This window comes from Apteryx rowi, unplaced genomic scaffold (assembly GCF_003343035.1).
Source record: "Apteryx rowi isolate R43461 unplaced genomic scaffold, aptRow1 scaffold_54, whole genome shotgun sequence".
Lineage (NCBI taxonomy): Eukaryota > Metazoa > Chordata > Aves > Apterygiformes > Apterygidae > Apteryx > Apteryx rowi.
This window is the reverse complement of record NW_020450805.1, coordinates 3,197,251-3,218,263: the sequence shown is the minus strand read 5'-3', so window position 1 is coordinate 3,218,263 and position 21,013 is coordinate 3,197,251. Positions and strand designations below refer to the sequence as shown.

Genomic DNA, 21,013 nt, shown 5'->3' with positions numbered 1-21,013 from the left:
AAGGCCTAAGGAGCAAATACCCACTAACAGAGCTTGAACCTGATGCTTACATGTAAATGGGAGCCAAAACCCCACCACTTATTTGACTATGTTTTCAGATTTCACCATTCCCTCCCAAAAAGCTCCCTCATATTCTCTGCTTCTACAGACTTCTAATGCCGAAAGGAAACAGCATGACTGCACTGATAGCTGGGATGCAAACCCAAGTCTGGGGCAATCTCAGTTCTGACCCTGTGCCTCTGTCCTTGCATAAAGCTCTGGAGTGCAAAAGTTACTCAGTACCCATGACCCTAACCCTCTCCTGTACGTGGATACAGCATACTGTACAACACTGGCAGGATGCAGGAAGGTGTGCTGTAGGCTTCCACCACAAAAAACACAAAACCACCCCACAAAAAAACCCACAAACAAACAAACACCAACCACACACACACACCCTGGCTGTTTCCCTCAAGTGGAAGTGGCATCTGGCTGTATGGACAGATCTGAAGCACAGCATCACAGAGGTGGGCAGAAGGGGCAGTACACCCAAATAAAGAGTAGCCAAATAAAGAGTGGACCCCAAAGACAACCAGGAGCCCTTTCAGACAGCAAATCTGTTCTTCGCTGGTTCACACACCAAAGAGGGTAAATATAGTGGTCCATATCTCATTTCTGGATCTGGTGTGTCATGGTAACATGTCATGTCACGGTAATACACCACATGTATTACATGAAATGGTAACTCACCTGCCAAAGCTGTGGCTGAGGCCTGCAATATATCATGACATAGAAGAGCAAGAAATTCCTCCAGAATTTTCACTGTAGGAGAGAAGTGTGCCCAGCCTTCTCAGACATATCACAGGACCAAGACTATAAAAAAACTATTAGTAGACTATGGCATTTTGAGATATTAATTACTAATTAATAACTCAGATGGGGTTACTGCTTAATATTTCTCCCAATGGAAATCTAGCTTTGGCAGTGGTATGGACTAGTGCTTGTTAAGATAGTCATTCAAGGATCTTCATGCAAAAGAAATCACCTCTGCTCTAAAAAGCTCCTAAGTACATACTTATCTTGAAATGCTCTCATTGAAGTCATCAGGTCTTAAGTATATGGCTAAATTAAAGTGTTTGCCTAAAAAGGGACAGGCTCGAGCACTGTTCTCTGCCTTCCCTGCATCAAGCACCAAATGTTTTCCAGGCCCATTCTCTGAACACTTTAAGTGTACTATCAGCTCCGCCTCAGCTGACCATCTCAGAGCAGAGGCAGCAAAGATCAAGTAGCCTAACCAGAACTTCTCTGTGGTGATGAATAATAGGTTCCCGTGGTACATTTTATATTGAGTGGTTAAACAATGATCCTAGACTGGAAAGCTTCCTTCTCTTCATGGGGAAATGGCTCCAGCAGACTCTCAAAGCATGTCCTTTCTCCTGTTTTTGTTTCTTAATTTCATAACTCCCATTCCTGGTGACCCCTCCCAAAACACTGCTCCCCCTCCTCATTCTTCAATCCCTTGCTGTCAGGAGACATCTCACACACTTGTGTCTCTGCTCTCCTGAAGTCAAGCTCTGCACATCTGTCATTTTTTCAAGCACACCTTTTCAGCCTCTGATTGTTTTCATGGCTGCCCTCCAAAGTCCCTTCGCTCAGTATCTTTCTGGCAATGTTATGCCAAAAACCCCAAGCATGGATACAGTCAGAACCACAGAGAGAAAGGTATTGTCTCCTTGCTCTGGAACTCCTTCGTATTCACAGCCTGAGAGGCTGAAGAGCCCTCTTTCTGTCCCATCATGGCCAAATGTGTAAAACCCCATGCCCTGACATCCCAGCTTGTCCTCTCATTCCCCATTTCCTTCCTTCCAGCATGGCTGCTTCCACTAATGTCCAAATTGTCTAGAGCAGAAGGGGGGAGGGGGGGAAGCTATTTTTTATAAACGCGATAGTTTAACAAGCATCAATTGTTATATGATGAACTCCCACTTTTCCTGTTTACATCAACACACATTCAAACATTCTAGCTCTCTTGTTTGGGCATACTGGGACACACACTCGAGCCTTGTTGCCAGACTTGCTGCAGATCATCAGTACTAGTGTCAAGGCTTATCTGGCTCTTGGCAAACACCACCACACAACAAACATGGCCTTTGTGTCTCGTCACTGTTACGGGGTATTTTGAAAAGGTCTCCTGCATAAAGCATTTGAGTATCTCAGAACTTCACCAAACAGCCATATCACCTAGAAAGCCTCTTGTATTCTCACCAGGGAAGGTGACCCACAGCTGCCAAGTGCAATGGCAAGCTCCATTATGTGTTGGAAAAGAGGTTTCCTAACATCTGCTTTTTCAGATCATGGCACAGAAGGACATGTGCTGCAAGCAGGAGATAAGGTCAGAATCTCTTAACCAGGACAATTTGCTTTTTATCAATGGAGAAAGCACAGCCATACCACCTCATCTCACACACTGGGTCAGTCTGTTCCTAGAATGTCTTTTGCTTAGCTCTTCCAAAGCATCCCAATCAGCTCAGAGGTGCTAGCTCAATACTCCACACAAAGTGCTAGGCAGCATTAGGTTTACCTGGCTTAAAACAGAACCTGGACAACACGGATTAATGCCAGACAATGCTGCTCATTTAGGGAGCAAACTGAGCAAACTCTCCAATCATCAAACTGTGAGAGCTTTCAGACTCTGCTTGCTCTTTGAAAGCCATTGCCACGCTCCAGAGAGCTCAGTGGCTTCTCCATAACCCTAGCTGCTCATTTGACTCCTAGGCACTCCCCTGTGCTCCCTTCTGTGCCCATTACTGGCCTAACAGAACAGAAAACCAAATGCCCAGGGCTCCATTCTGTCAGCACATCCTACATGGCCTTTCTGGCATTAGTTACCAGTCGCTCCCTCCTATTTTATAGAGGAAGAGGAGGTAAAGTCATAGGTCCCCTGCTAAACATCATCCTAGCAGGTGGTATATCCCAGATATGCCAACGCACAGCTCCTCCTCTGATCACAGCCACATGCCATCCCCTCTGTGCTGTACAGAGCCAACCCCTGACAGGGACATCCCCTCCTCACCCTCCACAACCTGGGATGGACAGCAGAGGTCACAGCCATTTCTTAAGCGAGAACTCTTAAGCCAGGCTCCAGAGAAGAAATGGTTTTCCCTTTCCTCCACCATCCATCTCCCTCACCACTGCAGGAGCCCAGAGGAGGAGGAAGGAGTGGCACGTGTGGCCTCATCTCAGGCAACACTCACAGCACAGGAGGTGGCTCCCTGGAGTTGGGGCCAGTGGCAGGGCAGAGACCACCCCTGGATGGAGTGGGGAGCAGTCCACTCTGAACACAGCTGCCTTAAGCAAAGGGGAAAGAAAGGTTAGTCTGAGCGAGAGGAATACGTCCAGACATTAGCAGGACTGGAGCCTTCAGAGCAAACCTTCCCTGCTCCCGGCTATATTTAGCTCCTCCATGTTCTCAAATGGAAAAGTACAAGGATGCAGGAAGGTAACACCTCCTCCAACCTTTTCTACACAGCTGGTCCCACTGCTGCCAACCTGCCCATTTGTTTATGCTTGAGGCCTGTCACTGTAATCTTGCCACAACCCTGTAAGCAAGCAGGAGGGCTGGAATTTCACCCCTGGCAGCCTGCCTTTCTCTTACGCCATCTAAGTGGCATCCCAATCAAAGCCTCTGAGGAATCCTGAAGCACGGAAATAAGGCCTCCACTGAGGCTGTGGTGCCAGCCACTGTGCATCGCTGCTGGGAACTGACTGCTGGGTTCAGATGGCAGGGGGACAGGTCCTTTTAGAAGTGCCAGCCAATACTAGGTCCAAGATCAACCCTGGTGCAAGGAGTTTTGCTGGGCTCCATGTCATGCAAGCATCCTTCAGCTGACTCTGGCTTATTGCAGGCCCTCAGAAATCCATAGCCCAAGCCATGTTTTAGGTTTAGCGTTTGCTCTGAAAATGACACATGCCAATGGATGTATGCATGGTGTCTTTCACCTGGCTTCCCAGAGGGCAAAGCAAAGCAGCCCTTGGGAGTTGTCTGCGTGTTTTTAAGAGTCTCACCTGGATGCTGGTGTGCATGCCTTTCCCTAGTCAGGGAGTCAGGGACTATTTCAACAGAAGGAAGCTGACAGGTATTCAGCCTTAAGTTTTACCCCACTACTGCTAGTTGCAGTGTCTTTGTCTCTATGGAAAGTACCTATGGTCCTTCATGGATAACTGTAGCCAAAAACAGCTATGTGCATTTCATTCCTTCCTCCCGAATCCTAGTCGTTTTCAAGGCTCCTCTTCTAACGCCTTTCCTTGCTCCCATTTATGTTGCTAGCACTGGAAGCCTGTGGATGCCCCTCCAGGGCCAGGTGAAGAAGGGCTAGCACTTAGGCAGCTTCCCAGCCATGCCCACAGCAGACCCTTTCCTGAGGGATCACCTCCACATGCCTGACAACATGACAGACTAGCTTGCAGCTTCTAGGCCCAGGTCCCACCACACCTGTGCTCAACAGCATACAAAACTCCTCCCGATATAGCATCAGTTGCCTATTTATAACACTCTGTTTACCAACACAGAGGGCTCACTCATTGGAAGCAGAGGACTAGATAAGTCAAGGGGTTCAGGAGCTCCAGGCTGCTCATGCTCTTTCTCCTGTTATGGGAAGATCAGGAGACTGTGGGAGAGTTACTTAGGGCTGGATGCTACAAAGTAGCTGATCACCTGCAGCTCCCTTTCCAATGCAACCAGAGTTGAGAGCATGCTCAGCATTTTTTAAATCAGATTCTTAAGCTCTGGATAGATCTTCCCATGAAAGGGCAAGAACAATATTGATTAGATCCACCACACAAGAGAACCAGTGTCCCTTTTAGCATACTCCAGGCTTTGGAATCATGGAGTGTCAGCAGGTGTTGAAAWACAGGCTTAACATAAGGTCTCCAAAAAGCCTCCCGGCAGCTCCTGTGACCCTCTTCCAGCAGCTCCATGCAGGGCTGTTGGTTGCTAAAATGCTTTGATAGTGTTTCTTCGAGCAGYGCCCATCTCCTGTGGGGGGACTGTAACCCTGCCAGTTGGCGTTCCTCTGACAAGCTGGTGGAAATATGACCCCAGATGCTCACTCCAGTCCTGCCTCCCTTCTGGCCAGCCATTTTGGTATTACATTTACTCAGCACCCATGAGAACAGTTAGATTTCAGTGATAGTATAAAGCAAGGACATCTGAATGCTGAGCACTACACACTGCCATCCTTCAGCAGTGAGCAGAGACAAGCACAATAAAGCTTGCTATGGGTCTCAAAGCGGGGGGGACGGGGGGGGGGGGGAAGAGTGACTACAAAACCCAGGGCCACATGAGTATCTCTAACATTTGGGACACCATCCAGGAGTTAGACTCCTGTGCAGCAGAAAGCAAAAAATAAGCATCTCCTAGGGCTGCTTAAATTCCGGAGACCTTACTCTGGTGTCTAAGGTGGCACCCCCTCTTGGGCAGCTGAGAATGGGCCCCCGAGTTTTAGAGCATGCAATGATGTTATTGAACTGAATACCCATATGGTGGCAGATCAGAGTCTTGAAACACATCCAGGCAAAATAACCGGTGCCAGCTCTTGGCTCCTCCCGAAGCCACCGCATTTTCCATTCCTCCCTCCTGGCTGAGCCCAGCTGTCTCTTGATGCCAGGCTCATTTTTAGAATCTCACATTTTCCTCTCCCTCTTGGAGAAAGTTATTGCTTTCCAGCTCTCAAATAGCTAAAGACCTTCCACTCTACCAAACTGGTAATGGACCCTCTGGCTCCATTCCTCTTTGTGATTTCCTGGATCCATCCATTACACTTAACCAGCTCCAAAGAGGCTAGCATATGTGGGAGAGGATATGCACTTACATTAAGAGGTTGGATCAATTTCCTTGTCTTTACCTCACCTAATGGGCATAAGGATGATTGTCCCAGTGGCTTTACCAAAAAGCCTCAGCCACGGTTTGATGTTTGTTCAGTCACAGCCAGACTTGGAGTCAAGAGGCCTGCCTGGAGCTCACCACATTAGCAATAGGAACACAGGACATCCTCGGGTGTAGGCCCCAGGAACTGCTGGCCAACCCARTAACAGGAGTTTCATCTATAAACCACCCTGCTCTGCTTGTCCTCATGCCCTATTCCCTCAATACAGCTTCTCCTCCCTGAAGAATCAAGAACTTTGTGCAGTGAAGCCTTCACACCCACTGCTGTGCCACAAGAGGTGAAGCGCATCGCTTGCATGTGGGGTCTTTGTCGTAGCAGGGTTTTGCTGGGGGAACAACTCCTAGATGGCAACTGGGAAACGACGAAGACTCCCTGCTACAGGGAACAGGGAAAACCCCTATAACTGCTCTAGTCYACCACAAAATCCTCCAGCTCCAAGTTTAGCTAACAAGGTAACCCCGAGCAAATACATGACCCAGGTGCCACCACTGCTGGCACTGGCAGCAGCCCCCCATCTGTCAGTGAGGACAGCTACGGAACAGTGCTTGGAAGGACACAGCAAGGAAGGGGCAGGAATGTACCAGCGGCACTGCCCATACCCCACACAGCGCACTGCAGCCCCTGTGCCAACAGCAACGCAGGATCCACGCCATGGGCAACTGAGTGCTGCCAGCTCCCTACCTCTTCCCAGCCCTGCCTTCTTACCTCAGAGAGGTCAAAGACTCAGTCTCAGTGGCCTCAGGAAATGCAAGCTCACCTTGGTGTCCTGCTGCTGGGTCGTTGTTCTCCACCGGTTTCCCACGGTTTCACATGGCAGCTCCCCTCCGTGAAATGTGGCCCCACTGTTCCCATCTGTGCCCTGGCCCACCCACTCCTCCCTCAACTGATTCACCCCCGCCCCCCAGCACTGACTCACTCCCTGCACTCTTCCCCTCTACCGTTCATGTGCTCATCCAGCTCACCTCCTCCCACCATCAGAAATCCCTACCGCACCAAGTCACAGGTTGCTATATTGGCACCTACACAATGCCGGAGTTGAGTAAGCTGCCAGCCTTGCACAAACTTGGGCACTGCTGCTCCACATACCTCCTCGTTCACTCACAGACCCAGGGATTGCACTGATATGTGCCGCTGCTCCCGTGTCAGCTCCGCCTCACCGAGGAAGCAACCACGAGATGAATATTTGGGTCTCAGATTACTCTGTTGTAGAGACCGGCAGAGGAGTGGTGTGGGTCTGTGATGCAGGAAAACCTGGGTCTATTCTGAATCTCACCACTGATGTACTGTGCAACTGTAGGCACATCACTCATACGCCCCATGCCTCAGTTTCCCTGTCTGTCAAAGAGGAAAATGACATTCAACTCTCCCAGGGAGACCACACCATTAATTCACTCCATTTTCCAGATTAAATGTAATAGCAGCACACAAATATTTCTTCTTGTTCAAGCCTCAATCTGTGGTCAGCTGGAATCCTTGCTCAGTTACTAGGGATGAAGGGTATGTCCTGGAACTGTCCCCCCATTTCTGTCAATAAGATTTGGCGAAGCAGCAGGGATTGTCATTGCCCTGCTGTTCCTTCTTCCTCTAGGGCTTTTACATACTGTTTTTAAGGATTTACCCTTCTCTGGTACAAGTAACACTTGTCTTGTCACTGCTCAAGAGTTTCACAAGCCACAGGATTAAAACCAAAACAATTTCTGTTCCCCCCCCCCCCCCAGCTGCTCACAGGACTCTGAGTAGCTATAACAAAACTGATCAGCACAAACTTCACTCTGCCTCCAACAACTCAGATGAGCTCTGAGTAGCCACAGAGATGCTGGAATGGCTCCCTGTCTGTAGATTCAGGAAGGCAGCATTTAGAAAGTTTTGCCACCACTAGTTTTATTTTTTTGTCAAAGATTAATGCTTAGGCTCTTCAGGATTAGGTGCGTTCCCTGCACACGCACCTCTGCTCTCAAGGAAGAGGATAGTTGAACTGGCCGGTGAGTTTGTCACGCCATGGGGTTGAGTGCCCTGCTCTGCATCAGGCAAACTGCAGTGAAAAAGGGACTAACACACATGAGCCCACCCAGGAGCAAAGGTCTCTGGGATGTCAGCCCCATGTCAGCAGGAGTCGTAAATACTCTACATGGCAATGAAGAGGACTCTCACCCACAAAAGACCAAGCCTTTCCTCACTACACACACAGCCATGTGAGGGATATTTTTCAAGCAGTGAGAATGAATGAAAAAAATACTTTGTCCTGAGGGGAAGAGTAACTTTCAGCATTGAGCACTCAGACTCCTTCCCTCCTGCACTGTATTCACAACATATCCCTGCACTGTACTCCTAGAATCACTCCTGTACATCAGGCTGTGTGATGCAGAGATACTAGATCTCTCCCACTGGAGCTAATACCACATTGCTGCAGCGAACAACCTTTGCACAATAGGGTTAATTCAAAAATCAGTTTGCCTCACTGTAGACAGAATCACCCAACCCTGACAGCTGGTGTCAGAAGAGGCTTCTACTATTTCCACCAACTGCCCAGTGCATGTGGGACAGGACCACCAGCCACCCCCGTTGGGGGCAACAGCCCTGGTCCCATCACTGGATCAAATTCCTGGGTAGGAAGTGCCTCCTCAGCAGCCAGGGAGGGGGCTGGCCTGCTGGCCAAGGGACATGCCCTGAGCAGCCCAGCACCTCCCCAGCTCATGGCAAATAGCACGGGGAATGTACTGAATGGACCCCCTGCAGTTAACGCAGACAAGCCTTGTGTGCCAACAAACCTAGCATATCCATTTCAGCACAGTGGGTTCCTACCCAAGGATCGTGCCAGTGGCTCAAAGCACACAAGGTGTCTCTCATAAATGTCCCTCTCCACTGATGTTTGAGAGGCCAGCTGGCTAGCAGAGGCCGCGAAGAGGGTCTCCATTCCTGCCCTCTCCACTCCCTCGCTTGACACAGCCTCGGCAGCAGGGCTCCTAGCGCAGAACCAGTTACACTAGCATAGGCGATCAGCACAGTGCAGTCTCTTCAGGGAAGAGATCAGTGTCACTCTTCCCAACTGCTGCCCGAGTCACGGGAGCCCCTTGCTGGCCTCCTCCCGGCCCTGGCCTCACTGCCCACCCACATCTCAGCCGAAGGAAGTGTAGGGGGATCCTGGCGATGGTGGAGCCTGCTCCGACTCCCTCATCCTCTCTTTTGCAAGGAGCAGGGGGTGCTCCACTCAGTTCCCCCCCAGCCCCATTCCCTATCCACACACTTTTCATCTTGTATCTCTCATGCCTCTCTGCATCCAGCATTCTCCACTGTTTCCTTTTTTCCTTTAGTCCTTCTCTTCCTGAAAAGGGGTTCAGGTTTTGTTAAGGTCAGACCAATGCCCAGCCCTACAGGGAGATCCCAACAGGGACAGTGACAATTGAAGGTTATACTTAGGGGCAGCACATAAGCCTGACCACTTTCTGTGGCCTCTTTTTGTTCTCCCCCAGCATCCACAGCCATCAGATTAGGATCATAAAAACTACATTCCTGCCTGTTCCCTTTGGTATTTGGTTTGGGCTCATTTTCCAGAAGACCGTCTAATCCTTTCTGTTTAACTGGCTGACGTTATTTGTCTCCCTGGTCTCATGTGGCGGCAAACCCCAGCACTCCTCTCCCTGCTCCATGGGAGGCAGGGAGTGCCTGCTGACAGAGGAAACCCTGGCAAGCCAAGGAGCCCCACCTCTAATGAACCTCCCTCCCTCCCTCCCTCTGCTCCCCGCGGCGCTCAGCTGGCTCTTCTGGGGCCCTGTCTGCTCTCTGCAAGCGGTACCTACCTCTGTCAGCAAAGCACACTGCTCTGACTCAAAGGCATGCCAGGGTGCTGCAGTGCTGAGAAAGGAGCAGATTACTCCTCTGGCACCGCAAGCAGCAATACTCGTCAGCAGAATCTCGCCCCGGCCCTTCTCATGGGTTGGGTTACCAACAGATGGGGAAGACATTTCTGTCCCACAATCCCAACACATGTCTTAAGAAAAAAGCAGGGGAAGATCAAAAACAGCCCCTCCTCTCTCCCCCAGCCATATCAAACCTCAAACCCTCATCAATTCTGTAATCTGGCTGGCTCCTGCAGACAAAACAGGGGATTAAAACACAGCCACCCATCTCTAACTGGGGAGACAGAGCAGGAATAACAAGGCAGCTGGGCCTATGCTCCAGGCCACGAGGGCCCCAACTGCTTGGGTAGGAAGAGAGAGTGTTGCCTCAAACCTCTGTTTGGGGGCTCTGCAGCCAGCTTTGCAAGAAGTTGTTAGGAAGGACTTTGCAATCAGTAATGCGCAAAATGGCATCTAGGGAGGGACAAGTTTGGGAATGCTCTGAAATGTCAGGGCAGGCTGGGAGGCAGTTAGAGATTGATAAGGATGATTGGCAAGTTCAAAACAGCCCGGGGGAGGGAGGATAAAAATCAGGCAGGCAGGCTTGTAATGATCCAGACAGGCTCACCACACTGCTGTAGCTTTTCAGGACTAGGCTAGGTGTTTCCAGTTCGTGTTCTTTCCCATTCAGCCACAATACACAGTTCTACCTCCACCACTGTTTAGACAGGCTGGAGTTTACCTCCATTAAATAGGTCCTTTTCTTGCTCCAAGAAATGCAGTACGAACAACAGATAGAGCATACATACCACAGTCCAAATACCAATCCCCCCCCCCCCATCCTCAGCTATCTGAAACCTACTTTGTTCTCTATTTACCAGCCATGCACTTTTCAGCACTTCTTTCCTACCCATATAGTCACTCCCATATATTTTGAAAATGGACTCATTAGACCTTCACACCTCCACTACTTTGATTGTCCCATTTTTTCCTCTTCCCTTAACTTCTGGGCTCCAACTACCTGCCCCTATCTGATCTTTCATATCAGGCCAACCCCAGAGACATCTGCCAGCACAGCTGTGTCAGACAGAGAAGCAAAGGCCCATATGATCAACATGTCTGTACAGGCATAAGTTTACTGATGGAGGTGCAGTTATACTGGCAAAACTGCTTCTCAATGTTTTGAGGTGGTGATGGTAGCTGGAATAAGCCAGACTGAGAATCTGCCAAAACAATATATCAGCAGAGCGATCAAAGCAGGCAATCCCACACATCAAGCAGGCCAGAAGACTGCATGTGTTTTGAAGTAGGCACCTAATATACCTCACAGACAGGACCCAGACCATGCTGAAATACTGAGATCATACCATGATGTTTTACGTCTTTATGATTTGCAAAGGTGCATCCGTCACCCCACGTCCTTCATAGCCAGCTGAACTATTGCTGCTATTTCACAAGACTCTTCTGGACCAGCTCAGTCTAGACTGAGGCCCTTTGATTCTGTAACACTGGCTCCCCAGGATAAGACACAAACACTTTCTGAGGTTATTTTCTACAATCCAAAACTCTGTTCCCATTAAAACGGAGCAAAGCTTGAGGGAAAACAAAACAAAAAGCCAAAAAACAAAAAAAGGAGTGAAACACTGTGGGGTTCCCCCCGCTCTCCTTTAAAGCATACCAAAGTATTCATTCTCCCCTGACTCACAATGATAGACAGGAGCTAACTACTAGCTTTGAAATTCCCCTCTTACCACAGGCAATAATACAACACCAAGATATTAGCGTGTGAGATTCCATGAGCACTAGGCAGCAGGGATTTACAAAGGATACATCCTGTTAGGCAAACTGGATCAGTTTTATTTTTAACAGTATTACAGCGTTAGTGGGTGAAAGGGAAGTTGTGGATGTAGCAAGATTTTAGCAAACCATCTGCTGCAGCACCTCATCCAATCTCCTTCTCAAGATTTATTCATAGGGCTGACAGAAATGTTACCTCCTGGACTGGAAACTGACTTAATGACCCTAAATAAAACAGCAGTCAAAGTACAAAGCACCGGACCACAGGCTGGCTGGAACTAGAGACAAGGGTTACGCTTTATTTTGTTCATTATATTCATTGACTCAGATAATGACTTCTAGAGGGTGGTGGGGAGGCTCTCAGGAGCTCTGCTGGCTGCTTCCAGGTATCTTTTTGGCAAAAAAGCCGAGTGCCACCAGGGAGGGCATGCTATAAATCACTTAAAGTGGTGGATGATGGGCAGGGGCAAGGAGAAGCAGGGAACAATTTCAAAGGCACATGCATGGAGAGTGGTGTAGGTTCATCAGAGCATCGCTGTACAATAGCTGGAGTCAGGCTAGCACTTCCTTTTACTGGTGATGCAGGAGAAGAGCTAGCTATGTGGCCCTGAAGTGATCATGGCCCCAGGATCTCACTACATGTTTTTCTACAGTACACGTTTTCTTTGTGACCTGGTATTTCTACCCACCAAATTACTGATGCACACAATCATAAGAAATGTTATGCTTATGCAGGATAACCAAGTCACATCTTAATCTTGGTCTTGATTAGACAAACAGATTGAACTCCTTATGTTTCTCACAATAAAGCTTTTTCTCCTGCCCTTAAATTATTTTATAGCTCTTTCTTGCATTCTCTTCAGATTTTCAGCATCCTTTTCCAAACACTGACACTAGTTTTGGATACAATATTTTAGTACCCGTCTCCCAAGCACCTCCTACAGCAGCAAAAACTGCATTCCTATGGCTACTCACTACCTCCCTTCCAGGCATCAAATTTAGATTTCACAGAACTGCCAGGCTTGAAGGGGAACAGGTCATCTGGTCCAATTCCTTGCTATGAGGCACAGCCAGCTATAACTGGTCCATACCTACAGACTTTTGGCCAACTTGTTCTGGAAAAACAAAACAAAAACACAACCAACAAAAAAAMCCTTCAGGAATGGAAGCTTTAGTTGCCCAAGATTAGGTAGCCTCTTCTTCCGCTTCACTATCCCAGCTGATATGAGGAAAAACCTTAAAATCTAATCTGAATGCCTCTCTACAGACAAAGTAAATGACTTCCTGCCCCGTCTTCATTGAACACGATCAACTACAGTCTTCTAGAAGCACATCACTCTGTGTTCTTGAAGACCATGAAGTTCCCTCTTCCATCTTTTCTTCCTCCTCAGGCTACCCAATCCTAGGTCTTCTCATCCTTCCTCCCATCCCATATTTCTGAAGACCTTAATCATTTCAGTTGCTTCCTGGACACTCTCCTGTTTGTGCACATCTTCACCACGGGCAGCATCTACAGCCGAGCCTAGTCCTTAAGCAACACCTCATCTGTGTCAATGAAAGCAAAAATAACTTCCTGCACCTTAGAGGTGACACTCCTAATACAGCCTGGCACAAGGTTTGCCTTGAATTTTTCTCCTCTGCAGCACAGCACTAACTTATCTTGCTCATGAACCCTGATAACACCAACATTTTCCCTGCCTCTGCTAAACTAGGGTCTCCCTATCAGGGAGGAATGCCATCAAGCCCCCTTTTGAATATGGCTTTTCAACCAGCTGTGCACCCACTTGAGGGATGCTTCACATCTCCCAGCCCTTCTCAATTTGTTTTATGAGGTTGACACATGGGAGGGTGACAAAGACTGACTTAAGTCAAAATCCATCACATCCATTGCCCTGCTCATCTGCTAGGCCAGCCATTCACCATGCAAGCGAGTTAACTGATTTGGTGTGGTGTGTTCTAGAAAATACACACTGATGGATTTTTATCCTACCTCCTTACAGGACAGTCAATGACTGCTTAATTATTCTTTCTTTTTTATTTAGACTGACTAGGCGTAGTTCTCCTCTTCCTCCCTGTACTTCAAGGGATCAAGCCCTGAGATCTCCTCTACTAGATGTTCTCTAAAACTGCTGCTCATGATGCAGAAGTTACCTTGGCCTGTTCTTCAAGTACTTTCAGGGAAATTTCAAAAGGCTTTGCCCACTTGACCAAATCTAATTTACCTAAATAGCCTGTCACCTGTTCTGATTTATGCTTGGATTCACTTTTTAAAATTAACTGCTTTAAAACCCTTGTCACCACTGACCTTCTTTGCAAGGGGAGGACAGGATTCTTACTACCACCTTTTATTTGTTCTTCTTTTCTCTTCAGCCAGGAGCCAATTCTTTCTTTCATCCAACAGTTGCTTTGGCTCTTTTTGCCCCAGCTGTGAGGTCACACCAAGTTTTGTGTTCATTGCAAACCCCATTCCTTCTTCCCAGATTTATAGCTTTAAACAAATCTAACTGAAGCTGCCTTGTCTACGCTGTGTGTAATAGCAAGTCCCTGGGCACTTACTGCAGTTCAACAGATGCACAGTGATTTGTTTCCAAGTCTAAGCCTCAAGTGTAGACAAGACCTCAGCAAATCACCAGCTGGCATATACAGTCATCCTGTGGATGATATCAGCTTCACCAGCATCACCTGAGACTCTCCAGAGTACAACAGTCTCACACAAAGGGGAGTCGAGACAATATGCACTGAGAGTTGAGGGAGGAAAGACAGAAAATTCATCAGATCCTTTTTAAGGTCTTCCCTCAGATCCAAAGACGCTCAGTTTTTTGTTCAAGAGTATTTCTAAAGTCAGGTGCAGAGACCCTCCTCAGTCAATGTCACTACCAGGCCCTGTCCAACCTTCAACCAGAAAATATAAGACAGCCATAACTATTTCAGGCAGGAGACAAGGCCTACTGCCACCTGAGTTTCCTCCAAGTAAAAGACAATGCCAAGATGGTCTCATTCCCTGGCTTTGAAGGGAGCAGGAACAGAGTCTACTAAAGGCCCCTTCTTAATTAGCAAAAGTAGGGCCACGCCAGCATATGACTCTCCTAATAGACGCACTCTCCTAAGAATTGCACTGACGTGCTGAACGGCCACCTGACCTGACCCTGTGTCAGCAACACATCAGGACGCAGTGATCTAAGGGAGCTTGTCAGTGCTGTCTCCCGGGCAGGCTGATGGGAGACAGCACGGCCCAGAGCGCAGCACCTCCCTGCGAGCAAAGCAGCAGGGCCATCTTGGTGGGACAGAATGAGAGGTCATGTCGCAGGTGGCAGCTTGCTGTCTGCCAGCCAACAGTCCRCACCATGCACAGTCCTGAGCCCGGCTGGCTCTGCCCAGGATCAGAGATCTGTAAGGATCTTCAGCAGCAGCACCCTTAGAGAAAAGAAGGGGTCAAAATGAGCAAGTGCTTCACACTCAGAAGTACCAGGGCTGCAGAGCGGACAAGCGCACTCAACACAGGGACCCGCAGGACTAGTTTGGGGGATAGACAGTTCTCCTAGGGAGAGACAGTAACAGTCAGATAGAAGAGGCAGGGTGCCAGAGGCCCTCRCCAGCCGCCCCTCCAGAGGCAGGAAGGAAGAAAGGTTCTTTACCTTGCTGCTCAAAGAGACAGCATGATTTTGGTGCTTCAGGAAGCTATGGCGGAACATAGCAAAACCAGCCAGATATAAATCCTTCCTGGAGCTGCTATTTCTTGGTGCTGATGCAACATGCTACCTTTAAAATACACAGTCCCTTAAGAGATCTAGTCCCTTTTTTAATGCAATAACACAAACATATTTCCAGAACAGGCCACATAAAGGCAGATCTTCAAAAGCCTGTTTTAAGCCAGGCCTGTGCTATCAACTTCTGATGTCTCCGTCATGAAGTGGAAAGGGGAAAAATAGCAGGCACAGAACAAGATCTATCCCTCTTCCCAGGGCAACAACTATGCAGGCAGAAGCTGCTGGCATTGACACAATTAGACCAAAGCACATCAGGAATAGGAGACCTTGTTTTGCTCAAAAGGTGCCAAAAATATGCCAGCAGGATCTCCATTTTGCCAATATAAGCTGTGTAGCCACTATAAGATCTTGGCCCAAGGACAACACTGGTATACTGGGAAAGCACTCCTCCCACTCCGGAATTGGCTTTGTAAGAGATGGGGAGGAAGAGACTTGAAAGCAAAAGAGGGAGAATGACAGACAACATCCATATATAACAGCAGTGGGGAGAACAGAAGTATTTCCAGTCCTGCTTTGGGATCACGTGCAGGGAATGCATAAAGAACATGCAAAGACAACCTAGAGAAAGGGAGCAAACGCTGCACAGAAAAGCACAAAGAACAACATTCTGCATCACACACAGTGAGAGACTCTTGGGCTTCCTGCAGCTAATCTGTATTTGGAGCAGAGGGCAGACACCCAGCTTCATGCTGGAAGAACAAGAAGAGAGAAGGCAGTGCCAACCACAGGCCTGCATGCTCAGAGAAAAGCCATTTCATACTGTAAGCCTTTGCTCCACAAGCTTGGCACTGGCATCATGACTCTTGCCCTCTCTCTGCTGTAGAGCATGTGTACGCACATGTGCATATTTCTTCTCAGTTCTTGTAATTTTTTTTTCTTTTAACCAGTTTCTTTCTAGACAATGTCCGGACTATTCCCCAAACCCACTCCCATTCTTCCCACTTCCCTGTTATCTTGAGGCACAGAGCCTCTCTGCTGCAGGGCTGCTGACAGGATGATGGCTGCAGGCAGAGAGGTTTCTTCCCGAGAAGGACATACTCAAGGCAGCTCCTGCACACACCAACTCCCCATATGGCTAGCAAGACAAGGCGTCCTTCTCAGAGAGAGCCTGAGCTGCACAGGGTATGGGAGAGGTGCCGAGGGCTGCAGTCCCAGCCAGCAGATGCACCCATGAGGAACACAGAGCTACCCTGAGATGCTGTCTGCCATCACGCTGGGATCTTTTGAAGCTACAGCATCAAAACCAGGAAAACACTTGTGAAGAGCAAAGTGGATGAGGGACACAGCGACTCCCTCCTTCTCCCTCCCTAGAAACCTTCATTCCAGTTTCCAGCTCAGCCTACAAGCAAACTCCAAACTCCCAGGCTTACTTTCAACAAGCACTTCTGCAGCTTGGCTCTGCCACCAGGCTCCAAGCGGGAAGCCTGGGGCTGGAGCAGCAGAGGCGGCTGTAGGGCAGGAGCGAGGAGCACCAGCACAAGAGCACATTCCTTGCTTTGCACTCATGCCAACACTGGCCTGCTCAATAGCTGTGATGCCTGAGTTCCGGGTGGGTCTTGACGAACCCCATATTGTATCTCTGGCTGGACTTCCACTCCCACCGGCAGTGGGGTGTAGGTGAGAGCGGCAGACCTCCTTTGCACAGCAATACACATGGCCCAAAGTACAGAGCGAGAGCACTCTCCCCATGTGCCAGATCAGGGAAATCCTGCCAAGAAAGCTTCCTCTCTCCAGTACTTGCAGCTCTCATGCTGACCTGGGGTGAAAGCAGATGGGCATGCTTATGGAAAGACACTTGCTTTCTGCCTGCTCAGCCCAGACAGGGGCCCTGGGGACAAAGGAATGGCAGGAGATACAGCTTTGTTGAGACCAGACAAAGGCAAACCTTCCTCTGACTCATGCAACATCCCAGAGGACACAACCCATTAGAGACACGGCTGCTCCCTTCCCCCTACCTCTGAAGCCATTAGGCAAGGCCTGTGACTCTGCAGAGCTAGTTCAGGTGGTAGCAAATCCACCCCTTTGCTTCAGACTTTCACTGGGGCCTCAGTGTCAAGTTGTGTGAAAAACGCAGAGTGGACAACACACAGCAAGGACTGGATCCTCTCTACTCCTTTGCCCCTTGCCCATGCCTGCAGCGGGGCTTAGGGCCGGCCTGGAGTGAGGCTCTCCAGTGCACGGCACGCACTGGTGACACCAGCTTCCTGCCTTCCCCCGCCCCCAGGCTTCCCTAGGGATGCCAGCTGCCATCTGCACCAGCAGTCTCACCGTATGCTAGAGAAAACCCGCCAAGGACTTCCCCACAGTTTGGGTTTGTTCCTCCCTGTCACAACCCTCGCTTCCCTTTAAGATGTTTGTTAACCCTGGACTTTCCTGCCATGGCAAACCTCTCTGGGACAAGCAGTGGCTGTACCGTGCAGGGAGCAGGCTGGCCCGCCCGTGTACAAACTCCCAGCCGCATACCGGAGGAGTCGCCAGTTGGAGGGATGGCTGCACGAGGGTGACAAACTGCCTTGCCAGCAGGCACTGGAGGGCTCAAGGCTGTTTCTGACTCGTTACCATAGGCATGGAGGTGCAGCCCAGCAAAAAATCAAAAATTCAAAAACAAGACACCAAAACCCTTGCGCCAACAAACGAAGCCTCAGGGAAGGGCCACGGGAAGGCAGCAGGGCAGTTTCTGACCTCCGCCTCGCCTGCCTGTTAGTGGCCTGACCCCATCACCACTGGGCCTAGTGACAGGCTGGCGTGCAAGCTCTCACTTGCAGGAAGGAGCAGAAGTAGCTCGAGGGACTGTCACCAAGGATTGCTCTCACCTCCTTTGTTCCCAAACTCTGGAAAGCAGCTGTTAGATTAAAAAGGCCTTAACAGTACTGTTATTAAAGGACACGGAAACAAATCCTTGAGGTGGTTCCATTTTCCAAACATTCCTTATCTTGTTATCTTGTTTCATCTCTGCACCAAAAAAGCCACAGGGAAGATCCAGCCCCAGTCACTAGTAAGCCCCATCATCCTTGCCTCCATTACCAGACCGCAGAGCTCTCAGATGCTTTGATATGCAAATTTGCCACTGGATCCATTATCAGCACTATCTACAATTAACTGCACACAGAGTATCCTACACTAAGGGCCTTCCTGGGCACTAAACAGGTGCCCTCGGCTGGACATGGTTCCCATCAGACAGAGCAGGTCCCAGCTGTCTTCTCCGGGATCAGCAGGTGCCACCTGCTGAGGTCCTGGGTCCCCAGCATACGGTGTCACCCCAGCTGCGAGAATTGGGACAGGGCGTTATGTTCTAGGAAGCACGCTTATCTGAGGTTGCACCTCTGTGCTGAAGGTGAAGGTGGCAATGGAGTTGCTGGCAGGACTCTACAGAGCTACACATGACCCAAGGTATTTTATCTACCTTTGGCTCAAGGAAAGCATAATTAGCAATGGACAAAAACAGGCCATCAGCTCTGCCAGCTCTCAGGCTTTTATCACAGATTTTATGCTATCAGGGAGTTTCTTAAAGCCCTAGTTCCTTGAACCAAGTGATTTCATGAGAATATTTTATTTTTTACATACACATTTATCAAAAAAAAAAAAAAAAAAAAAAAAAAAAAAACAAAAAAAAATAAAAAAAAAAAAAAAAAAAAAAAAAAAAAAAACTTTTTTTTTTTTTTTTTTTTTTTTTGCTCCACCTCATGACTTTGGGACATTTCAGGATAGTGACACTGTGCTCTGGTCAAAGGGGAAGAAAAATCAAGCATTGCAAAGCCTCATGGCAATGCTCTCTTGTCAACAAAACCAATGTCCTCAGAAAATACAGTAGCTTCAGTTCCTTCCAAGGTTACTGAAGACAGGAACAGACCAAAAATAGACTTTGTGCAACAAAATATACTTATGAGCCAAACCAGGGTCTCTTCCCAACCCCCTCAAAGGCTTCTTCTCTCATGTTTATGTACCTCCCATGCTATCTGGGCGAAAACTGCAGAAAGGACTTACTATGCTGTAAAGACAGCATATTCCTACAGCTAAAAGGTTCTAGATGCAAAAGGTCTTTCCTAGGTAGACACAAGCTAATTGCAGTCATTAGAAGTGCTTAATGCTTTGCTATTTCTGGTTTGAACAGTGTCCTCCTGGAGTTAGTTATAAGCTGAGTGGCTGGCTTTCTGCACTCTCAGAAACATTACAGAATAAAAAGCTATTAGACAATATGGCATAGGTGTTTGGAAGGGAAGGTTATCTGTCCCTGCAATGTATTTGCAAAGGCTGTGTCCCCATGCAAAGATGGGGCATCTGCAGGRCTGTTCAACAGGCACCAGTGCCACCCTTCAGTCCCTTTGCAACTGCTGTTAACAGGACACTCTTGCCATGCAGCCAGTGGCCGTACACATTTCCTCCTGAGGAGGACAGGATGAAGGATACTTCCAGAATAACAGACAAATGCAGCGTGGGGTCTTCTCATAGAGTATGCACAACCAAATTAGCATTCCCTTGGCACCTATATATCAGCCCTTGGCTTCCAACTCCTGTAACTAGGGGAAGAGTGGCGGAAAGAAGTGCCTGGAATCCCAAATTCCTGAATACCTGGTCTCCAGCCATCTGAGAGCTATCAGACCTGCTATGGGCACTGAGTTGACTGCAGCCACATCCCAGAGTTTTGGTGTGATGCCCACAACAGGCAGCTACATACAGATGCCTTGCATGTGCTTCAAGACAGGAGGAAGAACTATGGTATGCCAATTTGGAGGGTTGGTGATTAAAAGACAGCAGAAAGGGACCGTCTGTTTTGCTGCACGACCATGGACACAAGCCCTATCAAACAACTCTCTCTACTAAGTTCTCCAAGGTACAAGAGGCAGAGTGATATTACACATTCGCCTGCTGTTCTCGTCTTTGAGAATATCCCTCCTCCTTCTCAGCTAGTCAGTCACAACAGTGGCACACTGGGAGGGAGGGAGGGAGGAAGGGAGGGAGGCGAGTCTCCCAAGACCTAACACACAGAGAAGCCTTCCACAGAGCAACGTCAACATCTCAAATGGCACCTGGAAGTAAGATGGTAGCCTTGTAAAAATGGGTACAACCACCCCAGTGAGCAAGAAAACTGCACTCTCCACCAGCGGGGAAACCTGAGGGAAGGTGCATGCAGAAGGCAGTGCTACGGTCCCACCAGACAACAGAAACGTCTGGGAGAGGTGAAGAGCTCTCCGGTAGCCAATGCGGAGCTCCAGACCGCCCCATTTCTGCAGCTCCTCGCGGAGCAGACAGGCACCACCTGCACCGCCGACCCCACCAGCCCACCTGCGAGCCCTGGTTTACCGTGGGCAAACTCTGCCTGCTCCCTTCCCCTCTGAGATCCAAAAGGTAAGACAAGGAGGACATCGCAGGACAAACCATTTCATGTCCCTCCCTCCCTCCCAGACGGGCAGGCCTTAAAGGACCCTACGGAGGCTCTCAGGCCTTTGCTAGAGACGCTTATCTGCTCCCCGGCATTTACCCTGCCAAGAGCAGCTCCGCTTGCTCCAGCCAAGACGCAGCTCCTCGGGGCACGGGTCCCCCTCGCGCCGCGTCGCGCCAGCCCGGACGGGCCCCGGCGAGCTCCCCGCTCAGGTTTAACCTGCCCCGACGGCGCAGCCCGTAAATCACGGCGCGTCCGCTGCGACAGAAGGGGAGAAAACCGCTCCGCGTGCAGAGCGGGGGCCGCGGG

At 49.1% G+C, this 21,013-nt stretch overlaps 1 protein-coding gene across 2 annotated transcripts in view; it reads right to left on the bottom strand.

Moving 5' to 3' along the window:
- The window catches only part of TMEM63B (transmembrane protein 63B), a 59,639-nt gene extending 38,760 nt beyond the window's left edge, over positions 1-20,879 (bottom strand). The window contains exon 1 of one of the 2 annotated variants that reach the window (XM_026081243.1): positions 20,804-20,879. The gene's annotated coding sequence lies outside the window, so the exon portion shown is untranslated. The remainder of the gene's footprint in view (positions 1-20,803) is intronic. The other variant, XM_026081246.1, reaches the window with a different exon arrangement.
- Positions 20,880-21,013: the final 134 nt, after the last annotated feature.